Genomic DNA, 21,009 nt, shown 5'->3' on the forward strand with positions numbered 1-21,009 from the left:
CAAACGACCCCTTGTCCCCTCCCCTGTCATGCACACTCCCCACCTTTGCTTGCAGCACCCACGGCCGCCCCGGGGGGTGGAGCCTCATGCCATCCTTGACACCCTGGCTCCTCGTGGCTCTGCAGTGTCCCTCCTGAGTGCCAGGAGGATGAACACTGGGTCTCGCTCATGTTCTGTCCCCAAGAAGCAGTGCCCAGTACCAAGGCCTCTCATCCTGGGTGCTCAATACCAATAAATGCCACCCCACTTCCCCCCAGAAAGAAAAGCGATGCTGTGGACAGGGCAGAAGAAGAGGGGTGTTTTCCCCACAGGTTTAAATTGAGGGGAGTGGGGAGAAAAAGTAGAAAGGGGGGAGAGTGGAGAGGGAGGGGCTTGGCTGGTGGAGGCGGCTGATTTGCCCAGAGCTTTCATATCAACTCCTTCCACATCTGAGGGCGCTCAGTGACCTCTTTTGAAACACAGAGTAAAAGGTATTTCACTAAGTATAAAAGGCATAGGACTACTCGGGGCTTTTTCAGACCGCAGGCACGCGCTGCTTCGTGCTCAGCTCCTCCAGGCTGACAAGCCACTCTAGTCTCTCCAACTCCACAGAGCAGCGTCCAGCTTTGTGGGTTTACTATGAACGGTTTCCTCCTGGGTCTGGCTAACCCCCAGAGCAGGGCCACGCCTTCTCTTCATGCCTCACCTCCCCAAACACACACACACACAAGCACATGCAAAGCTGGATACACGCTTACCAGGCAATAAAGAGAACTTGATTGATTTATTACCAAACACCACAATCAACACCAGTGGGCACTGTGAGATAACGGGAGGATGTCAGCTTGAATTTCTCATCCCAGTGTCCTTTTTCAAAGGTCAGGACATTGCCTAGAAAACTGTAAGTGGACGCTGAAGATCTCAGTCAGGAGACACGTCCCCCCACCTCACCACACACATACGTCTCAGACCTCCCAGGCCCGGGTAGGCCAGATTTACACAACATCTCAGGAGGCGACAGAAGACACTCAGTCTCCCTACCCCGAGCCTTTCTCTGCAGGATAACACTATTATTGGGGTAGCATGACCTATCTCCAGAATGTTCATTTTCACTGCCCAAACTTGCCCAGGTGCCCCTATGTAGGAAAGGTTGAGAAACTTGATCTTGGGCTCCAGGGCCTTTAGCACATGGAACTCATGGGTGTTTGAGAGACAGAGAGGGCTAAGAGGAATGGCAATGGTTTATACTCTCTTAAGGAAATCTGGAGAGTGCCAGGATAGGGCACCCATCTCCCAGAGGGGGCTCTTGGTCAGCATGGGCTGCTATAACAAAGTACCAGAGACTCAGGGGCTTAAACAACAGAAAGGTATTTCTCATAGCTCTGGAGGCTAGAAGTTCAGGATGAGGGTGACATTGTGGTGGGGTTCTTGGTGAGGGCCTTCCTCTGAGATACAGAAAGCTGTTTTCTTCTATCTTCATAAGGCAGAGAGGGTGAAAGAAGGAGCAAGCTCTCTTATGACCCTTATAAGGGCACTAATCCCATTCATGAGGCCCCCACCCTCATGACCTCATCTAATCCTAATCACCCGTCAAAGGGCCCATCTCCTAATACTATCAGACGCAGAGGGTAGGGTTTTAACGTATGAATTTGGAAGGATACAAACATTTAGATCATAAGACGGGTGAAACAGCAACTCATAAGCCCCTGGATTCTCTGCGCAGGCACCTGGGCAGGGAAAGCCTAGATCTCATTCCCAGGCTGGCATTCTTCATAGGCTGTGAGGATTAGAAGTCCTCAGAGGTCATCCTAGTGTGAAAGCCCCTCTCCAGTGTCCGAGGAAGCTGGTTCTCAGCTAATTCTTGATCACTTCCAGGGACACAGGGTTCCTCCCTGCCCAGCAGCCGAAGTCGTGCTCCCTCCCGGTACCCCTACCCCCCTTCTCTTCTGGGAACACACGGAGCACAACTGGTCCACCTTCCACAAAACAGACCCCCAACCACACTCCCTAGAACATGACTGGTCAGCTTTGACCTAATTCCCCTGTGGAAGGGCCCTCAAGGCAGCATGAGAAATTCAGAGCTCCAAAGGCTTCAAGAGAGAAAGTTGGAAAAGTTACTTCATCTCTGTGCCTTGGTTTCCACATATGTAAAATGGGGATAAGAACAGAACCTAGCTCCTAGGATTGGTATGAAGCCTGCGGGAGATAACACATAGGAAGCCCAGAGCACAATGCAGGCGGTGCTGTAAGGGCCCAGTACCTGTCAGCTACCATCATCCTATATGTATGTTTCAACAACATTTTTTAATGGAATCAATTCTACATTATATTCTGTAACTTGGTTTTATCCCTATATATCATTAGTCTTCAAAGAACTTTTAATGGCTGTCATATTTCATCTCAGGAGTTATGGTAATTTATTTAATCACTCTCAGAGGGATTACTTCTGTAAACTATTTTTTTTAACCCAAGCTCCTAGGTCAGAGCCACCAGGGAGGGGGGGCAGACTCCTTCAGAGCTACTGACCCTCCTGCCCCCACCCGCCTGGCATCCATTCCCCTCGGCCTGTGCCTGCTTCCCTCCTTCCTCAGCTGGAATCAATCGCCCTCCCTTCCGGCCCATCCCTTCCTGCCCCATAACATCAATCAACCAAGAAGCCACTGCTGGGTGCCCAGACCAGTGCCAGCAGTGCAAGGGAGCCTGAGAGAAGAGGGCTTGGCCTGCCTTCAAGGACCCTGTTCTCTGTCTGGGGAGGTAAAGCATACGCAGGAAGAACTAGGGAGGTGGTGCCCTGAGGGAGGGATGCTCAGAAAAGCAGAGAGGATGGTTCGGTGGGAGCTGTGTTCGCTGGAGCACTGGGAACAAGGACAAGGGGGCACGGGGGAGGGGGAGTATCCAAGGGAGCAAGGTGCAGCCTGACTGGCTGGGCACACAGAGTCCGGGTGGAGCAGGGAGGGGGCTGGCTGGAGGGGATAGTGTGGCAGGAGCACAGCTGTGAGCCCTTGCGGGGTCACGGTCCTGCTGGGGTCTGAGATGGAGCCGTCCTCTGCTCCACAGCTTGCCTGGGGCCGGATTGGGGGGCCCCAGCTTGGAACTAATGCCCCCGGTGGCTAGGGGCAATCATTTCAAAATGAAGGTAATGATCCAATTAGTGGTTATCCATCAAGTTCAGTTATCTTTCCTTGGGCTGGGGAGCAGAGAAGCTGAGTAAACACGTGCCTTGGACTGCGACATAAAACCAGACCCCCTCGTGCTGGAAAATGAGTTCAAGATGCGGGCTGAGCTGCCTCTCAGGGCCTGCAGGTTAGCGTCTCTGTGGCCCAAAGAGGCAGGAGAGCCACCGAGCTTACAAGGAGCAGGGTCTGTGAGACGGCCCCTTGCCCCACCATGAGGATGGGGGGAGGCCCCGCAGCCGGGGGTCTGGGAAAGAGCTTCACAACCACAGCCAGTATCCGACCTGCATCCCAATCAGAGGGCTTCAGTTCAGCTCAGTCCTGGCCCCAGGCCCCCAGCTCTGAGCTTCCTGAAGCATCTCTGGCCTCCCCGGCTCACCCCCTCCTCTCCACATTCACCATCTCCACAACTCATCTCCACACTGTGCCCGGTGTGAGCCTCCTGATTTAGACTCGAAGTTCCCTGAAGACAAGGGCTTCCTGTGTCTTCTCATAGGACAGAATGTATAGTTGGAAGGCACACTGGGGAGCCCTCTACTCCAAGTGTCTCACTTAAAAATGAGGAAACGGAGGCCCAGGGATGGGAAGGGATTGTGGGGACACACTGACTGTGAGGACCTCGTTCACTGAATGTCCTCAAGTCTCTTAACCTCATCCTCCCCGGAAAAGGACACCGGCCATCATGTCCAACAACCTCTCTGAAATTGGCGAGCCGTTCATAAGCCTTCCCCTCACTCTGCCCCCTCATCTGGAAGGCCCTGAAATTGTTACCATCGAGTTTGGAACTGGCCCCCAGGTCCTCTACACCCTCCTCATGGTACCCACTACCTGCTCAGACCGTTGGAAGAAGGCATCCCGGGATTGTCCTGCCCCCTCGTTTCCCTCTCAGAATCTCACACAGCCGTTTGTGCCTCACCCCAAGCCAATGTTTAGAGCTGCCTCAGGAAATTATTTGGCAGAATACAACCCAAACCTCCCACTGACTTGGCTCAGCCTGGCCTGGCCACCCCAACGCACCCTTGCTCCTCTTGGTAGGCAGACTTTACAAGGACCATTGAATGACACACCCTTCTCCCCCTGATCTGGAGAGATCAGAGGATAACATTACAAAGTCTGAACCACCACCAACCCCTCTGCACTCTATTCTCTACAATGAACCGTGAAGCGGAGGGACCCTTCTACTCATCCTGGAACCTACCCGTCCATTCATGACCCATCCTCTGAGCTCTTCAGAGATGACGGCACACGAGCCCAGGACTGAGACCTGCCCCCTCCTGAGCAAGTTTGCAGGAATTGAGGCACAGGGCTCCCCAGTCTGCAGAAGTTTTCTAGTGGATCCATTGCTCCTTCCTCTTGGCCTGGTGAGCACTCAATGACCTTGGGTGGCTCTCTCTGCTTTGGGATGCCTGGGTCTGCTTTCAAAAGGGCCAGTTTTCCTTGTGTGCTCATCTTACACTGATCTCATTACACATGGGCCATCTACATATCAATTGCAATATGTTTTAAATAATTATCCAATTTTCTTTTCCTCAGGCCTCTTCTGTCCCCTCCCCTCTGTTTCTACCTATGAAGGGTGTAAGGTCTGTGTCTAGATTCTTTTTTTTTTTTTGCACGTCCAGTAGTTCCAGCACCATTTGTTTTTCTATCTTTGCTCCACTGAATTGCCTCTGCTCCTTTGTCAGAGATCAGTTGACTATATCTATGTGGGTCTATTTCTGGGCTCTATTCTGTCCCATTGATCTATTTGTCTATTCTTTTACCAAGACCACTTGTCCTGATTACTGTAGCTTTACAGTAAGTCCTATCATCAGGGCTCCAACATTGTTCTCTTTCAGTATTGTGCTCTGGGCCATATAAATGCCTCTCCATATAAATTTAAGAATTAGTTTGTTGATATCCACAAAATAACTTGCAGGGATTTTGATTGGGATTGCCTTGAATCTATAGATAAAGTTGGGAAGAGCTAACCTCTTGACAATATTGTGTCTTCCTATCCATGAATATGGAATATCTCTCCATTTTTTGATGGAGATAGCTTTCACCATGGTTTGGCATCTTTGATATCTTTCATCAGAGCTTTGTAGTTTTCCTCATATAGATCTTGTACATATGTACTTTGTTAGATTTATACCTAAATATTACATTTTTGGGGGTGCTACTAAGTGCTGCCTCTGTCTCCTTCCTTTTATTTCAATCTATGAACATCCTACCCACCATGGGCTACAAAGGTGAATCTCAGCTCTGCCACTTGTATGCTGTGTGTCCCTGGGCAAGTGACTTAACTCCTCTTGAGCCTCAGTTTCCTCATCTGTAAGATGGTAAAAATAATAAGTATCTTGAAGTATTGTTAGGATTAGTAAGATCAAGTGTAGATTCAATGCCAGTCATAGACCAGGCCCTCTGCTAAACGGTAGTGGTTATTACTGTTGTTTTAATAATACTTCAAATGCAACCTCTTCCGTGATGTTGCTCCTATTAGCTTCATCCAAAAATCATACCCATTGCATTTTTCTCATAGAAATTCCCACATGTTAATGGTCATGAGGGAGCTAAGGGAATAGGGAAGGCTGGAAGATAAAAAAATTTTAAGTAAAAAAAATGAAGGTTATTCAGTAATAGTTTGGTGATTGAATGAGTAAACCCAGGAGCCAAATGGGTTTCATCTCTTGGTAACATGATTTGGGAAGGTATTGTTTGAAGCACAGAAGAACAGTGTTGTGATTAATTAATGGTGTCTGCTATGGGCATTGAACCCTATGTAATGTATTTGCCAATGATGGAATAAACTATAGATCTATAGGATATTATTAACTGGATGTGACTGCCAGAGACATTTGGTCAAAACTCCTCATTTCATAGGTGAAGAAATTACAGTGTATACTAAGATGTACAGTTATATAAAATTTTCTCCTTCCTTTCTTTTTCCTTCCTTCCTCTCTTCCTCTTTCTTCCTTATTTTTTCTTTATTTTAATTTATTTTTTTTATTTTTTGGCGGTGCCACACGGCACGTGGGATCTTAGTTCCCCAACCAAGGATGGAACCTGAACCTCCTGCATTGGAAGTGCAGAGTCTTAACCACTGGACCACCAGGGAAGTCCTCTCTTTCTTTCTTTCAGCACTTGACTATTTCTTTAAATACATACAACTGTGTTCCAGAGGAATTAGGATATAGTAAGTTATACAGTTCTCAACTACAGTTCCTGTCTGTGCCTAGCTCTGTCTTCCTCAAGTGAAACTCCAGAACGTTCTAGAAACTTGGAATCTAGATGGAAAAAATATGTTGCTCCAGGACATAATGAATGCTTACCATGGTCTCAAGACAGAAAAGTTAATGCACAAAACCATCAAATGAACAAAGCATGTATTACTCCTGCAGAAGAGGGATGAGAGGAAAGGTTAGAAGAGAGAAGAACCCCTTGGCCTATTAGAATATAAAGCCTGCTTCGGTAGTTGTGGCACGTGAGCTCAGTAGTTGTGGCTCATGGGCTGTGTTGCTCCACAGCACGTGGGATCTTCCCAGACCAGGGCTCGAACCCGTGTCCCCTGCATTAGCAGGCGGATTCTTAACCATTGCACCACCAGGGAAGCCGGTGCACCTGGAGCCCGTGCTCTGCAACAAGAGAAGCCACCGCAATGAGAAGCCTGCGCACCATAACGAAGAGTAGACCCCACTCACCGCAACTAGAGAAAGCCCACACGCAGCAATGAAGACCCAACACAACCAAAAATAAAAATAAATAAATAAATAAATAAATAAGAATCTAAAGCCTGCTAGTGGTGTAGCCTGGAGAAGTCTAGTGTCTGGGTACTTCAGCAAGAGAGGACTCAGGACCCATGAGGACGGTTGGTCAAAGCACAGGGGATGCAGGATGCCAGTAGGTGGCCTATCGTCCTGAGACTTGGTTTCCTTAAGGATTCAAGAGCTTCCGGAGGAGGGATTGTGCCACAGGTGAGGTCAGCCACATGTTGCCTCCCCAGGCTGGAGCCACCGTCTATGCAACACTCAGAGATTATCAAGCACTTTACCTACGTCTCAACAACCTTCTGCGGTATGAAAATATTATTTCCATTTTACCTGTAAGGACTGAGGTTTAGGTAAGTGACTTGCCCAAGACAACACAGACAGTGGCAAGACATGCACGCAGGGATTCTGACTCCGAATCCTGACACTATTCTACACTGTCTGATGGTCGAGGCCCTCCGTACATGACGTGGAGTGGTTTGAACAAAGTCCTGCTTCCACTCCAAACATGGAGGAGCTGCCCTCTTGAACTGTGGCCCTCTTTGATCCTGCTGGGGGTCTGTTTCCACCACCGCTGAGGCCAGGTCTCTGAGAAGAATATCCCTACTCTGACTATTCCTGATGATCCCACTGTAGCGTCCCTGCTTCCTGAGGGAGATCCCCATGAGGAAGATGAAAAACCTGAAGCCCCATTTGCTGGCAGGCCTCGCATGGCTCTGGACTGCTGGCTGTCCATGAGCCAACAAGCCAGCCAACTCTCACTTGTTGAGTTTTGTTGGTATGCATCCTCTGCAGGATCCAACCATATTAAATTGCTTCAAGCAGCCTATAAAATAAAGACAATTGCAATACCATAAGGAATAGCATATCCCCAACCATAAATAAATTAGGGCTCTAATTCCGTCAAGGCATGTGGGTGACATGACACACCGTGAGAGCGGAGCTTCCACTGGCTGTTCACAGCACCACAAATCTGAGAGGGAATTACCGTCTTCGTTTATTTACATCTTCTGGTGGTTAGGTTGCTGTGACAGATGATCTCTGAAAAGTCTGGTCCCTCCACATTATGACCTCATGTTCCGCTCTTCTCCTACCCCCCTACTTTTCCCTCCCCTACTCCCTCTCTCCCACCCCCTTTCCTCTCTTGTTTCTCTCTCACACCCCTAAGCATTTCCCTCATTGCATTTTATTTTCTCTGTGGTCTCGGTAAAGAATAGAAGGAGGGAAGAGCCTAGCACTGAGAAAAGATGGCAAATTCCAGACATGGGGGAGGCTCAGGAAGAATGAATCTCTCCTACAGCCATGATTTGTTGCATTGCCCCAGGGCCATTTATCCATGACCTCTCTGGGGACATATAGCCTTTCCTTGCTTAAAATTTCAATTTAATTAAATCCACTAGGTGTGTTCTTGGATGTCAACCATGTCCTAGGCAACGTGGGGCAGTCAGAACCATATGGAACCAGGGAATTTCAGAAGCAGACAGGCTTTCAGCAGCCTCTGAGTTAGTTTGACTCCTTACTTTACAAATGAGGGACTCAAGGCCCAGAGAACTAAAGTGATTTTTCCAAGATCGTGTGGCTAATTAATGACAGAGCCAAGTCTAGACTGCAGAAAGAGTGAGAAACCTTAGCAGCATCAGCCAGCGCCTTACAGCCTAGTCAGAGAAGGAAGACGGACATCTTCAAAAGAGTTAGCTAACAACATGAGAGGGTACATAATCAGAGCCACACTGAGGATTCCAAAAACTGAATTTGGGGAAGGAAGGAAGTGATATTGGCAAGCAAGTTTGGGACAAGTTTCACAGAGGAAGCAGCAGTTGGGTGGGAGGCTGAAGAGTAGACAGGATCCCATTTGGCAGAGATCAGAAGAGAAGGCATTATAGGCAGAGAGACAGCCTGAACAAAGGAATAAGCCTGGGGGCTGGAAGAAGCATTGCCTGGACACAGAAATTCATTGGGACCGCAGTGGGAAAGATGTGTCAATATCAAAGTATCAAAACTTGATGGAACCAGTGGACTCTGGACTTAACCCTAAAGTCAGCTGAGGGTACTGGAAGTTCTTGAACAAGAAGCAATAAATGAAAGCATGCTTTAGAGCTTTGCTACACAAAATGTGGTCTGGAGATGACCAGCATCAGCTTTACCCTACCTGGGAGATTTTCTAGAAAAGCGCAATCTCAGTCCCACCCCAGGCCTACTGAATCAGAACTGCATTGCAACTAGATCCCCATGACTCACCAGGCACATGAAACTTTGCAAAGTTCTGCTCTAAGAAAACTTGCCTAGCATGAAGGGTTAGTGGGTTCTAGAGTTGTTCCCTGGTGCTGCTAATTTTTTCCTGACCAAGAATGACTTAGCAAACGTTATTACACACAGAAATTCTCACAAAATGAGAGAAGCTAAGTAACAAACTGTTTTCATATAGAGTGCAGTGTTCATGAATATTAAGTTCAACAATTGATGAGGATGACAGTATTAGATTTCTAAACACAATTAAACATTTCTTCATTTCTATTATGCTGTTCTCTTTTTTGTATTTTGGAGCCCATGGATTTTCTTCTGATGATCAGACTTTTTCTGAGCCCTTGAAAAGCTCTTAGGCTTTTGTATCTGATGGATAAAACAGGCTGTGATGGGTCCTGCACGAGCAGGGACCCTTCACACAACTCAGGGCAGCTTCCGGGGAGAGGTGGTAAGATCCCAGCAGGAAAGATGAGAGGGTCCCGGTCCCATGCAAGACCCCCAGCCCATGCTGCCAGACTTCAAGGGAGCACTCAGGCCTGGACTTTGACTCACTAAAGCTTGAAGGCTCTTCCCCATCTCCAGGTACCATGTAAACCGGATCCTGGTGCTGCCTGGGCCCACATGGTAGGTGGAGCCAGCAATGACCAAATTCCCACTAGCCCACAGGATGGGAGCTTACGGCTGGAATTATGTTGATTTAAAGAAAATACAGAAAGTGGTGCTTGTGTGTGTGTATGAACCTGAATTTGTAGACCAAGATGAATGCTTACTATATTTTCTTAAAAAAAAAAAAAAGCATTCTCCTGCCAGGACCTCCTCCAGGAGGGAGGAGAGAGTGCATGGCTTGAGGTAAGCCACAAGTGAAAGTGCAAAGAGTCAAGGGAGTCTTTCAACCCTTCAGCTCTGGACTGACATTGACGTGGACCAGTTCCCCCCCCACCATACCACCAAACCACAAAATATGCGCCGAGTCTGGGTCAGAGCTTCCTCTCCCAGGGACCATCTTGAAGTGCTCGGGGCGTGCTTTCAAAGGCAGAAATTTTACCAGGGTCCCCTCTGCGGCAACTGACTTGCTGTGGTCTTCTGCTGCCCAGCGAGGAACAGGCCTGGGGGTCTGGGGGGCAGTCTCTCTGCCTCTCTCTCCACAGGCCGTCTGTTCAGGGCTGGGGGGTGTGGGGATCTGCCTGTGAGTCTATTCCTCAGTCAGGACCCTCAGTGGGCGGCATTCTTTGCAGTTCCGGGTCCCTGTGGGTTTGCCTCCACTCAGAGAGACTTCCATGATGAGGAGATCTTCTATGGCAATGGGAAGCTTGCTGGGAGCCTCCTCTCTTAATTGTACCTTTTAAAATTGAGATTTAATTCACACACCACAAAATCCACCTTTTTCAAGTGTACTCTTCAACGGCTTTTAGTATATTCCCAAGAGTGTGTCATCGTCACTAGCTAATTCCAGAGCACTTTCACCACCCCCAAGAAGAAACCCCTGCCCATCAGCAAGCCCTCCCCATTCCACACTCCTCTCATTCCCTGGCAACTGCTAATCTGGTTTCTGTCTCTATAGATTTGCCTCTTCTGGGCATTTCATGTAAACGGAATCATACAATATGTGGCCGTTTGTGTCTGGCTTCTCTTCCCTTTTATTTTGCCACAAGCCAACTTGTCTTAGTAATTCCTTATGAAGATCTAGAAGTTGCTAGTCTGAGAAAGATGGTAATAATCCTGGAGCAAATTCTCCTAAGAAAAGCCATTGGCCTTTCTCTTCTGGAGTGTTCCTCGGGGCAGCTCCTCCAGACTCCACATCCTTGTTGGGACTCACCTTTACTGAAGGGACAGGTCAACGCAAGTGAATACATTTCATTTGAGGACTGAGGACCCAGTCCTGTACTTACAATACAGAGCAAGGGCTGGCCACTGGCACAGAAATTAGCTCTACTCAAATACGTCCCACCTGGCCATGGACATTTCATATCAAATATTTGAATGGCCCTTCAGAGTATAAAAAGTGCCCCCTCACTTGATCATAACTATGGAAAGAAAGGATAAAAGGCTTGTCCAAGGTCACACAGGTAGGAAGCAGTGAAGGCAGGGTTCAAATTCAGGACTTGTGTTCTACTGATTTCCCTATCAGCTGCTTCCATGTTTCTTAATGGCTCAGATGGAACCTGTGGTAAGCTGGACTGCCCCTGTGGTCCTTCTCCCCCCTCAGACTCCCCTCTCCAGAAAAATCATCCTGGGGAAAAGGGGTCCTCTGTGAGCTGACAAGCAGACTCTTCCTTTTCTTGCTCCCTCCATCCTTCCCTCACTGAGCTTCCCTCTTTGCACATCCTGCAATTGCCCGAGTGGTCCACTAACAGTGCTCATAGCCCCACCAGCACTGAGGCCAAATGCTTAGTTTTGCAACTTTCTGACTGTGATCTTGAGAAAGTTACTGAACCACTTGTACCTCCGTTTCTTCCTTTTACAGGTGAGGATAATATTAGTACCTACCTTTTTTTTTTTTTTTAATTGTTTATTTATTTATTTATGGCTGTGTTGGGTCTTCGTTTCTGTGCGAGGGCTTTCTCTAGTTGCGGCACGTGGGGGCCACTCTTCATCGCGGTGCGCGGGCCTCTCACTATCGCAGCCTCTCTTGTTGCGGAGCACAGGCTCCAGACGCGCAGGCTCAGTAGTTGTGGCTCATGGGCCTAGCTGCTCCATGGTATGTGGGATCTTCCCAGACCAGGGATCGAACCCGTGTCCCCTGCATTGGCAGGCAGATTCTCAACCACTGCGCCACCAGGGAAGCCCCAGTACCTACTTTTTAAGGCTAATAATTGATATGTGTAAAGAGCATTGAACAGTACCTGACACATGGTAAGCATTCGATGAATGATAGACTTTCTTTGGTACTGTGTATATTTGTATTTCTCATGCTGCTGAGTAAAAAACTCTGTGCATACTAAGTCTTGGACAGAAGACATGTTCATAAGGAAGGAAAGAAAGAAGGAAGGAAGGAAGGGAGGGAGGGAGGGAGGAAAGAAAAAGGGTGGAAGGAAGACAGGGAGGGAGGGAGGGAGAAAGGGATTTAATCGTCCTCGAAATACAGAACAAAGATTGCTCTGTAACTAAGTTTTCTTTTCTCTTTTAAAATATCTTCATATTCATACCAAGAGAAAATTCCTGCAGGGCAGAAAAGACCAATCCACTGGCAACTTATGAAATTCCCTTGAAGTTGCAAACAGAAGGGCTAGGATGCGTCCTCTTTGTTGGTCAACCCTATAATAGTGTAGGAGAATATCAATACTCAATCCTTTTAAATGCACTCTCATATCTAAACCTGCAGTTACTCTTTTTTTTTTTTTTTAATTTTTATTTATTTATTTATTTATTTTTGGCTGTGTTGGGTCTTCGTTTCTGTGCTAGGGCTTTCTCTAGTTGCGGCAAGCGGGGGCCACTCTTCATCGCGGTGCATGGGCCTCTCACTATCGTGGCCTCTCTTGTTGTGGAGCACAGGCTCCAGACGCGCAGACTCAGTAACTGTGGCTCACGGGCCTAGCTGCTCTGCGGCATATGGGATCCTCCCAGACCAGGGCTCGAACCCGTGTCCCCTGCATTTGCAGGCAGATTCTCAACCACTGCGCCACCAGGGAAGCCCTGCAGTTACTCTTGATTACATCAACTGCCATTTTATTAGACTCTCATTTCAGCATCCTAAGGGCCTGGCTTATTTCATCCTCTGAGTTGGCTGGGTATCAAGTTCTCTGTTGGGTTTATCTTCTTTTTCTCTCCTTGTGATCTTCCTAGTGAAGATCGATGTTCTCACTCGTAAAATTCACAGCATTTCCTCATGTCAGTATTAGGACTGCTTTGTTTGCTGATTTCCTTCTAGCCCATTCACCCTCATACATCTCATGTTGGGAAACGTCCTCATTGTCTGGTGAGAAGGTGCTGGGGGCAGGCGAGGCAATGTTATGAGAGAACTGACATTCCAGCCAACCAGGAGGTTCTTTCTCTTGCCCCTTCCTTCGTTCACTTGGGTTCTTGGTTCCCAATGCAGCAGCTAGAGACAGCGCTGTATGACATCCCTAAACTGGGCAGAACCAGCTGCAGAAGCCTGACACACCCTCCACGCTACTGTGACAGAAGACACCTGCGTTAAGGGTAGCCGCTAAGTAGACATATTTGGGCCTTAATGGCCTACTCTTCCCACTGTTCTAGCACTGCAAGAGCTGATTGGACCGGGGGAAGACACCTGGATCAAGGGCAGCCAATCCAAAAAATAAACTGTGCCCATCGGATTCTCTTTCTATGGCACTTGAACCAAGAAATGCCAAGGGAAGGGTATAATTAGCGATAAGGCTAAAACAGAAGGTTTGTGATGTAAGAAGAAACCAGAGAGGCCATGATAATCTAGTATAAGCCAAAGTTACATGGGAACAGGAGTTACAGGTTACAGAAGCCAGACAAAGAGTTATCAGAAGGAGAATGGAGCAGATACACCAAGAGATGCAGAAATACAGTGAGGTGCAGCAATCAGGCCACTCATGGGAGAGACGCCTGTGCCAGCTCCCTCAGCTCTAGACCACATTCTGGTCCAGGCCACCAGCATCCTTAAGATAGATCTTCTTTCCTCCTGAGGTAGCTTAAATAAGTCTCTGTTTTTTACAACCACCAGAACCTAAGTAGCACCTGTTCCTCAGGCCTCTCTGGAGATTGGGAGCCAGGTCTAAAGGGGTCCTCAGACCACAGGCAGTAACAGGGACCAGTTCAACTCAAGTCAATGCACTGCACTTGGAGTCTGGGATTCAAGTTAATCCAACAAGCATGTAATTTGAGTACCTACCACATGAGGCCCTGTGCAAGATTTGCAGAGGTAAAGGTAAATAAGGTAAAGGTAAATGTGAGTAAAAAAGGTTCTCTACTTCAAGAAGCTTGTGATCCAAATAGAGTAGGGGAGGGAGGGTGAGAAACACACAGAACTAAGTCAATACAAACTAGAACAGATATGTGCATCAGAGAAGGAAACACAATGCTTTGGAGTTTCAGGGAAGTTGTGGTCACATTAGGATGTAAAGTTCAAGAAAGGCTCTTCAACTTTGCTAGGGATGCAAAAGAGAGATATAAGAATATCATGCAGGCTGCTTTTGCAGAGCTTGGCGACACTGGCTATGAGAGGTGAGGAAGACAGGATGCTACTGAGATTGCAAGTCACATTGTCAACATAAGAGGGGAGATGTTGGTGATGGGGTTCAAGACACACTACCCCAAAAATATGGCATCTTGGTGTATCTTAGGCTGAAGGAATTTGAAAAAATAATGGCAGAAGCAGGAAGTTCACTCTGACCTCCCCACCTCATGCTTCTTCACTGAAACAGGCCATAAAACTCCCATGTGAAAGGTACCCTCTCTGCACCAGGAGGAAGGAAGACATTCTTATCAACAGAGACAGGGAATTGGGGACCAAGAAATCCATACAAACAAACCTTGTTAAACTAACCCTTATCTTCCTAGTTATTTCTTCACCATTTTCTACTTGTAACCCAAACCCCTCTGTCTTGTCAGTTCTTCAAAAATTTATTGTTTCTTTGTTTAAAAGGTATAAAAGCTTCCTGCTCTGTTCACTTCTTTGGGTCTGTACTATAAAATTTAATAAAACTTGTATGCTTTTTTCCTGTCAGTTTGTCTTTGTCAGTTTAATTGTCAGACCCAGCCAGGGACCCTAGGAGGGTCAAGCTAGGAAGAGGAAGGAGGGGAAACGTAAATGAGACCCAGAGACAAAGCTCCTGAACAGGGAGAGAGTATAATGGGTCATAGGCTGAAAGCCACTGCTTCCCACCAAGACTTAACATTCTCTAAACTCATCGCATAGCAGCCCCCATAGACTCCTATTTAAAAAGTATTATTTGTGGATTTTCTAATTTTATAAATAAAACAGGTTCCTTTTTTTTTTTTAAATTGAAGCATGGTTGATTTACAATGTTATATTAGTTTCAGGTGTACAACATAGTGATTTGATGTTTTTATAGATTATACTCCACTTAAAGTGATCATAAATATTGGCTATGTTCCCTGTGCTGTACATTACATCCTTGTATCTTATTTATTTTATACCTAGTAATTTGTACCTCTTAATCTCCTTCCCCTATCTTCCCCCTCCCCCCATCCCTCTCCCCACTGGTAACTACTAGTTTATTCTCTGTATCTATGAGTCTGTTTCTGTTTTGTTATATTCAGGTTCCTTGTTTTAAAAAAAAGGATTCAAATAAGGCAAAAGTCTATAAGGTACCAAGTGAAAGTATGCCATAAATCCTCCCTCCCTAAAGATAAACACCATATTTTTTTTCAGAAAATTCTGTGCACGTGAAAACACAATTCAAGCTCTTTCAAGAAAAAAAAAGTCAAAGTATACACACTTATGGACAACTTGGTTTTTTGAGTATACTGTGAACCTTTTCCCAGATGGACACATATAGATCCACTTCATCTTTTTTCAATAATCACACAGGGTTCCATTGTGTGGATTATGGAATTACCATAGTTTATTTAACTAATTCCCTAATGATTAACAGGGAGTTTCCAACTTTATGCTATTATAAATAATGTAATGAATATATCTATTTCTTCCACAATTGTGTGAGTATTTCCATAGGATAAATTCCTATATGTGGAATTTCTGATTCAAAGGATATGTACATTCTAATTGTTATAGACAAGGCCAAATTGCTCTCCAAAAGACATTGTACCAATTACTCTCCCATCCCCAGCATAGAAGTGCCTATTTCCCCCACACTTTTGCCAAAGTGGTTATTAGCAGTATTTGTCATCTTTCCTACTCTGATAGGAAATTTTAAAAGTTGCTATTGTTTTACTTTGCCTTGTATGTTATTGGAGAGACAGCATCTTTTCATAAGATTTGAATATTTGTAATTTACCTTCTATTGATTTCTTCTGTGAGTTTCTGTAAATGTCTTTTTCCCATTTTCTAATGAGTTGATGGATTTTTTTAAATTAATTAATTAATTTATTTTGGCAGCATTGGGTTTTGTTTTTTTTTTACACACACACACACTGTATTTTATTTTTACAAGAGATAAATAGACTGACACCAAGCATTGTAAACGGATGACCACAACAAAAGCAACAATGACTGCAACTACCAAACACGAAATGCACTCATACTATGTCATAATATTGACATTCAGTCCAGTAATCCTCCACTGTAACAGCTCCTTTACTTTGCAGTGAAAATTGACTTATATATTCTTTGCCTCTGAGTCCTTGTGGGATTTTTTTTTTAATTCAAACAGAAAGTCACAAAAATTATAATCATCCTCATCAGTTCACTCAGTCCCATGTAATGAATTTTTTTTTATCTTGATCTTTTGTTAGCACTTTTATGAGTGAGTTGATGGATTTTTTTTCCTCACTCAGAATATATAACATTTTCAAAGAAGTATACAGAGATCTGTGCTAGGAAACATTTCTAAACTGTTTAGTGTATCCAGAGAGCCATCTCCAACAGTTAAGTACTTCATGGATCCTCATGGTGGCCAGGTAGATAGCTCACGCAGTAGAAGTACAGTTAATGTTGTTTAAAAGACTGAACTTGAACATGAGAGACATCAATAATAAGAAAGTTTTGCAATAATATATTACCTTGGATTCAAGGAAGGAGCATTTCAGTATGGACACCAGATTGTGACACAGAAGCAGATTGGATGATGACACAACACCGGGACAGAACGCTGCCTCGGACAGCCCCACCTTAGAAAGTTAGACCAATATGGAACTTGGAGGAGGTGGTATTAACCGTCAGAGCATGGCTCCTATCATGCATATCCGTGATATGTAATTTACTGTTTCTATTGATGTGCTTGGGATAGCTGTTTAATAAACTAAGTATTAGTCTATTCCATTGTGTGAATTTGGGTCTTCTCAATTAATCTTTTGCTGTCCTTATAAAGTCCCAAGAATCCTTTCATGTTTTATTAAGGGATGATACCAACTAGGGCAAAACTACGTGTGTGAATTAGGAGGCAGGGGTGAGGCAGAAATAGAGAAGACCAGCCAACAGTTGTTGTCACCATGTTCCCAGAAAAGACACCTTGGATGGTTCCAGAGCAGTGCTTGTTCCCAAGTGAGTGCACCTCCATTTACACAAACAAGAAGAGGGGTCATATTCTAGCCCCCATGGTGCCCAAGACCACACACTCAATAAATATTTGTTAATTCAATGGAAATTTTGATGGTGAAAGTTCCCCATGGAAACAAGAAGGGATAAAAATGTAAAACTAGACCTAAAACTTGAATTGCAAAAGCCAAACATAAATAGGTCCATTTATATTTTATTCTTAGGCAACGTTTCTCACTGGGGACATTTTTTTTTCTTCTACCGATTTTCAATTTCTTCCTACCTCAATGCACACTTGCTTCTCTCCCTCCTATGGGTATGAGACCAAAGGTATTAACAACTGCTGCTCAGTTTCGCTGTGACCAACAGTTGCATCCTTCTGAAGTGCCAGCTGGCTGGGGGCTGTCTCTGGCAGCCTCTTAGCCCAGAAGCCCTGCCTCGATGGTTCTGCAGCTTTCTCCAATGCAAATGACTCAAAACATGCCTCTCCCAATGAGGAAAATATGTAAGCTTTAGTTCTCCAGTTATGTTTCATGTTTACAACGGCCTTCTCATCATCGTTAGTTGGATTAAATTTAGTGATTACAAAAATTTTTGTTTTTATCAATAATACCCTTGATGTTGAAAAACAAGAGCAATTTAAACAGACCCAGATGCTCTAAATTCCACCACATGTTTATTGTATGTTTTTAATTGCATTGTATTTGAAGGCTGTCATTTAAAGCAATTAAATGTGAACGTTATTCCTATGGCCACGTTTCCCTGGCTTCTCATACTAAACCTTTGCTGTTCCTAGTTATTCGACTGCAAAATCTTCAAAGAAAAACATTTAATGGTAATTGTTATGTTATCGCCCACACTCATATGAAATAGGTACATCCCCCCACCAAAGCCCACACGGAGCTGAAATGTAATCCCAGGAAAAATTCCCCTGCTCCTGCAAAGTCATTGGATTTTAAGTCACTGCTCTCTTTTTATCCCCTTTCAATGAAAGTTCTTTCCCCCTTTAAAATGCATCAGTTAGTTTCATTATTATCACTACGATTATCAACAACTCTGCCAACGTAATTCAACCAGGACTTACTGCGTGTCCGTTGACTTTCTGTAAACATTTTCTCCATCAGTAAATCAAAGCAACTTCAGCGACATTGGTCATGCGACAGTGAATTCTGGGGCAGAGAGGAGAGAGGAGTGGGGACGGAAGGCATGAAATAATAAACTAGCAGGCTGTGTGAATAAAATAAAGAGAAGGCAGCTTGGCATCAGGGAACATGAATTGAATCCTGACCTTCACGTCAATCAGGGACCCTGGGCATGTCATTTAACCTCGTTTGAATTTCAGTTTTCTCACCTGTGAAATAAGTGTGTAGGTAAAACCTTTATGAGAAACCACCCCTCCAGACATGTTGTGTAGATGCTGCCACAACAGTGGACCTGCACAGGGCCAGACTGCTTCCTGTTTGTGCAAGACAGGACCTTCTCTGAGGAACCGAGCTTCTTCCTGAATCCTTCGGGTCTTGCAGATGAAGGGGGAGCCTGAGGCGTTCTGGCCAGAACCAGGGGGAGCTAAGACGTGCATGAGGGCCCTTCTGGACGGCGACGGGGATCTGGCTGAGAAGGAAAGCCAGCAAGGGGCCTGCGGACGTGTCCCAACCCTTGGGATGAGGATGAATGAGTGAATCTCTCCTTGGGACCCTCCTGGGAATGAGACAGAGCTGAAGGGACCTGATTTCTTGAAGCTGGATAGGTTTTTACTCTTATTTTCTGGTTTATTTCCCTTTGCTCTCCTTTAAGAAGCCTTCTGAGAAATTCCAGCTGTCACAGCTGAGCTAAGAGGAGTTAAGAGAAGCATTTGTGTCCAACTGGGCTGGGGCATTAAAAGAGCAGCCCCTGCTCCTGGGGCCAACAAGGCAGGAGCAGTGGGGATCAGGATGGGAGAGCCCCAGGGATGAATCACGCCAGCAGACCATGGCCTCTTGGTCCCAGCTGTTCATTCCACCTGGAGAATCTCCTTCCAGAGCTAAATCCATCTGGAGTTTTATCTGACCCCTAGAGGCAGAATTCTCTCACACTCTTTCCAAGTCTCACACCCCAGATATCCCAGTCTTTGATACCTCAGTTGGCTAACAACCCTTGCTTCATGCTCAGCTGGGGTCAAACACTCTGAACTGTTTCCAGCAGTGGTGAAGTGTTACATGGAGCTGTCCACACTCTCTCCCAGGCCCCCGGATGACCCATGGCACATACTGGCTGGCTAAGTAAGGTGCTGCCTGTGGTCTGGAAGAGTGTTTCTCTGGCTTCTGTGCTCAGAGGTCGACCTCATCATCTCAGACTTAGCTCCAATCAACAATGCAGAGCAGGGACTTCCCTGGTGGTCCAGTGGTTAAGATTCCTCACTTCCACTGCAGGGAATGCAGGTTCCATCCCTGGTCAGGAAACTAGGATCCTGCATGCCTCACACGGCCCCAAAAAAAAAAAAAAAAAAAAATGCAGAGCAGCCCAGGACTCCCCTTTGTGATGTAAAGAGCTGGATAACCATGAATGGTCACCAAGGCTAGGACCCTGTTCTAGAAATTAATTTGCTGTCAGGGGTCAAGTACCTTCCACTGAATGTCAAAAGGCCACTTAAAGATCAGTGTAAACCCCTTTGTCATCTGTGTTTGTTATCTATGTGCTCCACCAAGCATGGTAAAAGGGAACTCAGAGTTCCAGCAGCCTGCTTGCAACTCTTAAAGCTCAAATTGTAATAATAACAGCAGCTAACAGGTTTGTTTGTTTATTTTTTCAGAACATTATGTATGCCAAACATAGATTATCTCATAAAATCCTTATAATAAACGTATGCATTCGGTCTTTTATTTTCCTCACTTTGATAAGAAAATGGAGATTCTGAGAAAGTGATCTGCCCAGAGTCACATAGCTGGTGAGCCGGGAAGGCCAGATTACAAACGCAGGCTTGGCTGCCTCACCGCGAAGCCACACGGTAACGGTGGCTGGTCCTCGTTAAGTTTCTTGTGGTCACTGGTACCAGACACCAACAGTGGCTCCCTGTGCAGCCGTCACTGTCCTCCCGGCACCTGATGGGTGATACATGAATGGATCATCTACAGGAAGATGGTCGAAGGGCTAAGAAGGAGGGGGGCAAGAAGGAGCAGCTCCAGCACTCTCCTCTCTCTTGTGGGTTCCTTGGACCCTTCTGACCATTTTGGAATCTAACCAGTCTAAGAGGTGCCCACTTTCTCAGTGCTGAGAAATAACTCTCTTTGATAGCTAGGGAAAGAAATAAAATGCGGACCTCAGTGCCACATGTGCATGTCGTGTCTTGATCAAAATATAGAGAACAGAGGCTTCCCTGGCGGCACAGTGGTTAAGAATCCGCCTGCCAATGCAGGGGACACGGGTTCGATCCCTGGTCCGGGAAGATCCCACATGCCGCGGAGTAAATAAGCCCACGCGACACAACTACTGAGCCCACGAGCCACAACTACTGAAGCCCGCGCGCCTAGAGCCCGTGCCCCGCAACAAAGAGAAGCCACCGCAGTGAGAAGCCCGCACACCGCGGCGAAGAGGAGCTCCGCTCGCTGCAACTAAAGCCCGCCCACAGCAATGAAGACCCAATGCAGCCAAAAATAAATAAATAAATTTTTTAAAAATATAGAAAGAGAGAGTAGATCTGTCTGTGGCCCATATCAGGGGCCAGCTCTACAATCATGCAACAGGGCTGGGGCTGAAGTCCAGGCTGGAGGCTGAGGCTGGGGCC

The sequence above is a fragment of the Balaenoptera borealis genome, assembly GCF_965194805.1.
Source record: "Balaenoptera borealis genome assembly, chromosome: 15".
NCBI classification, from domain to species: domain Eukaryota; kingdom Metazoa; phylum Chordata; class Mammalia; order Artiodactyla; family Balaenopteridae; genus Balaenoptera; species Balaenoptera borealis.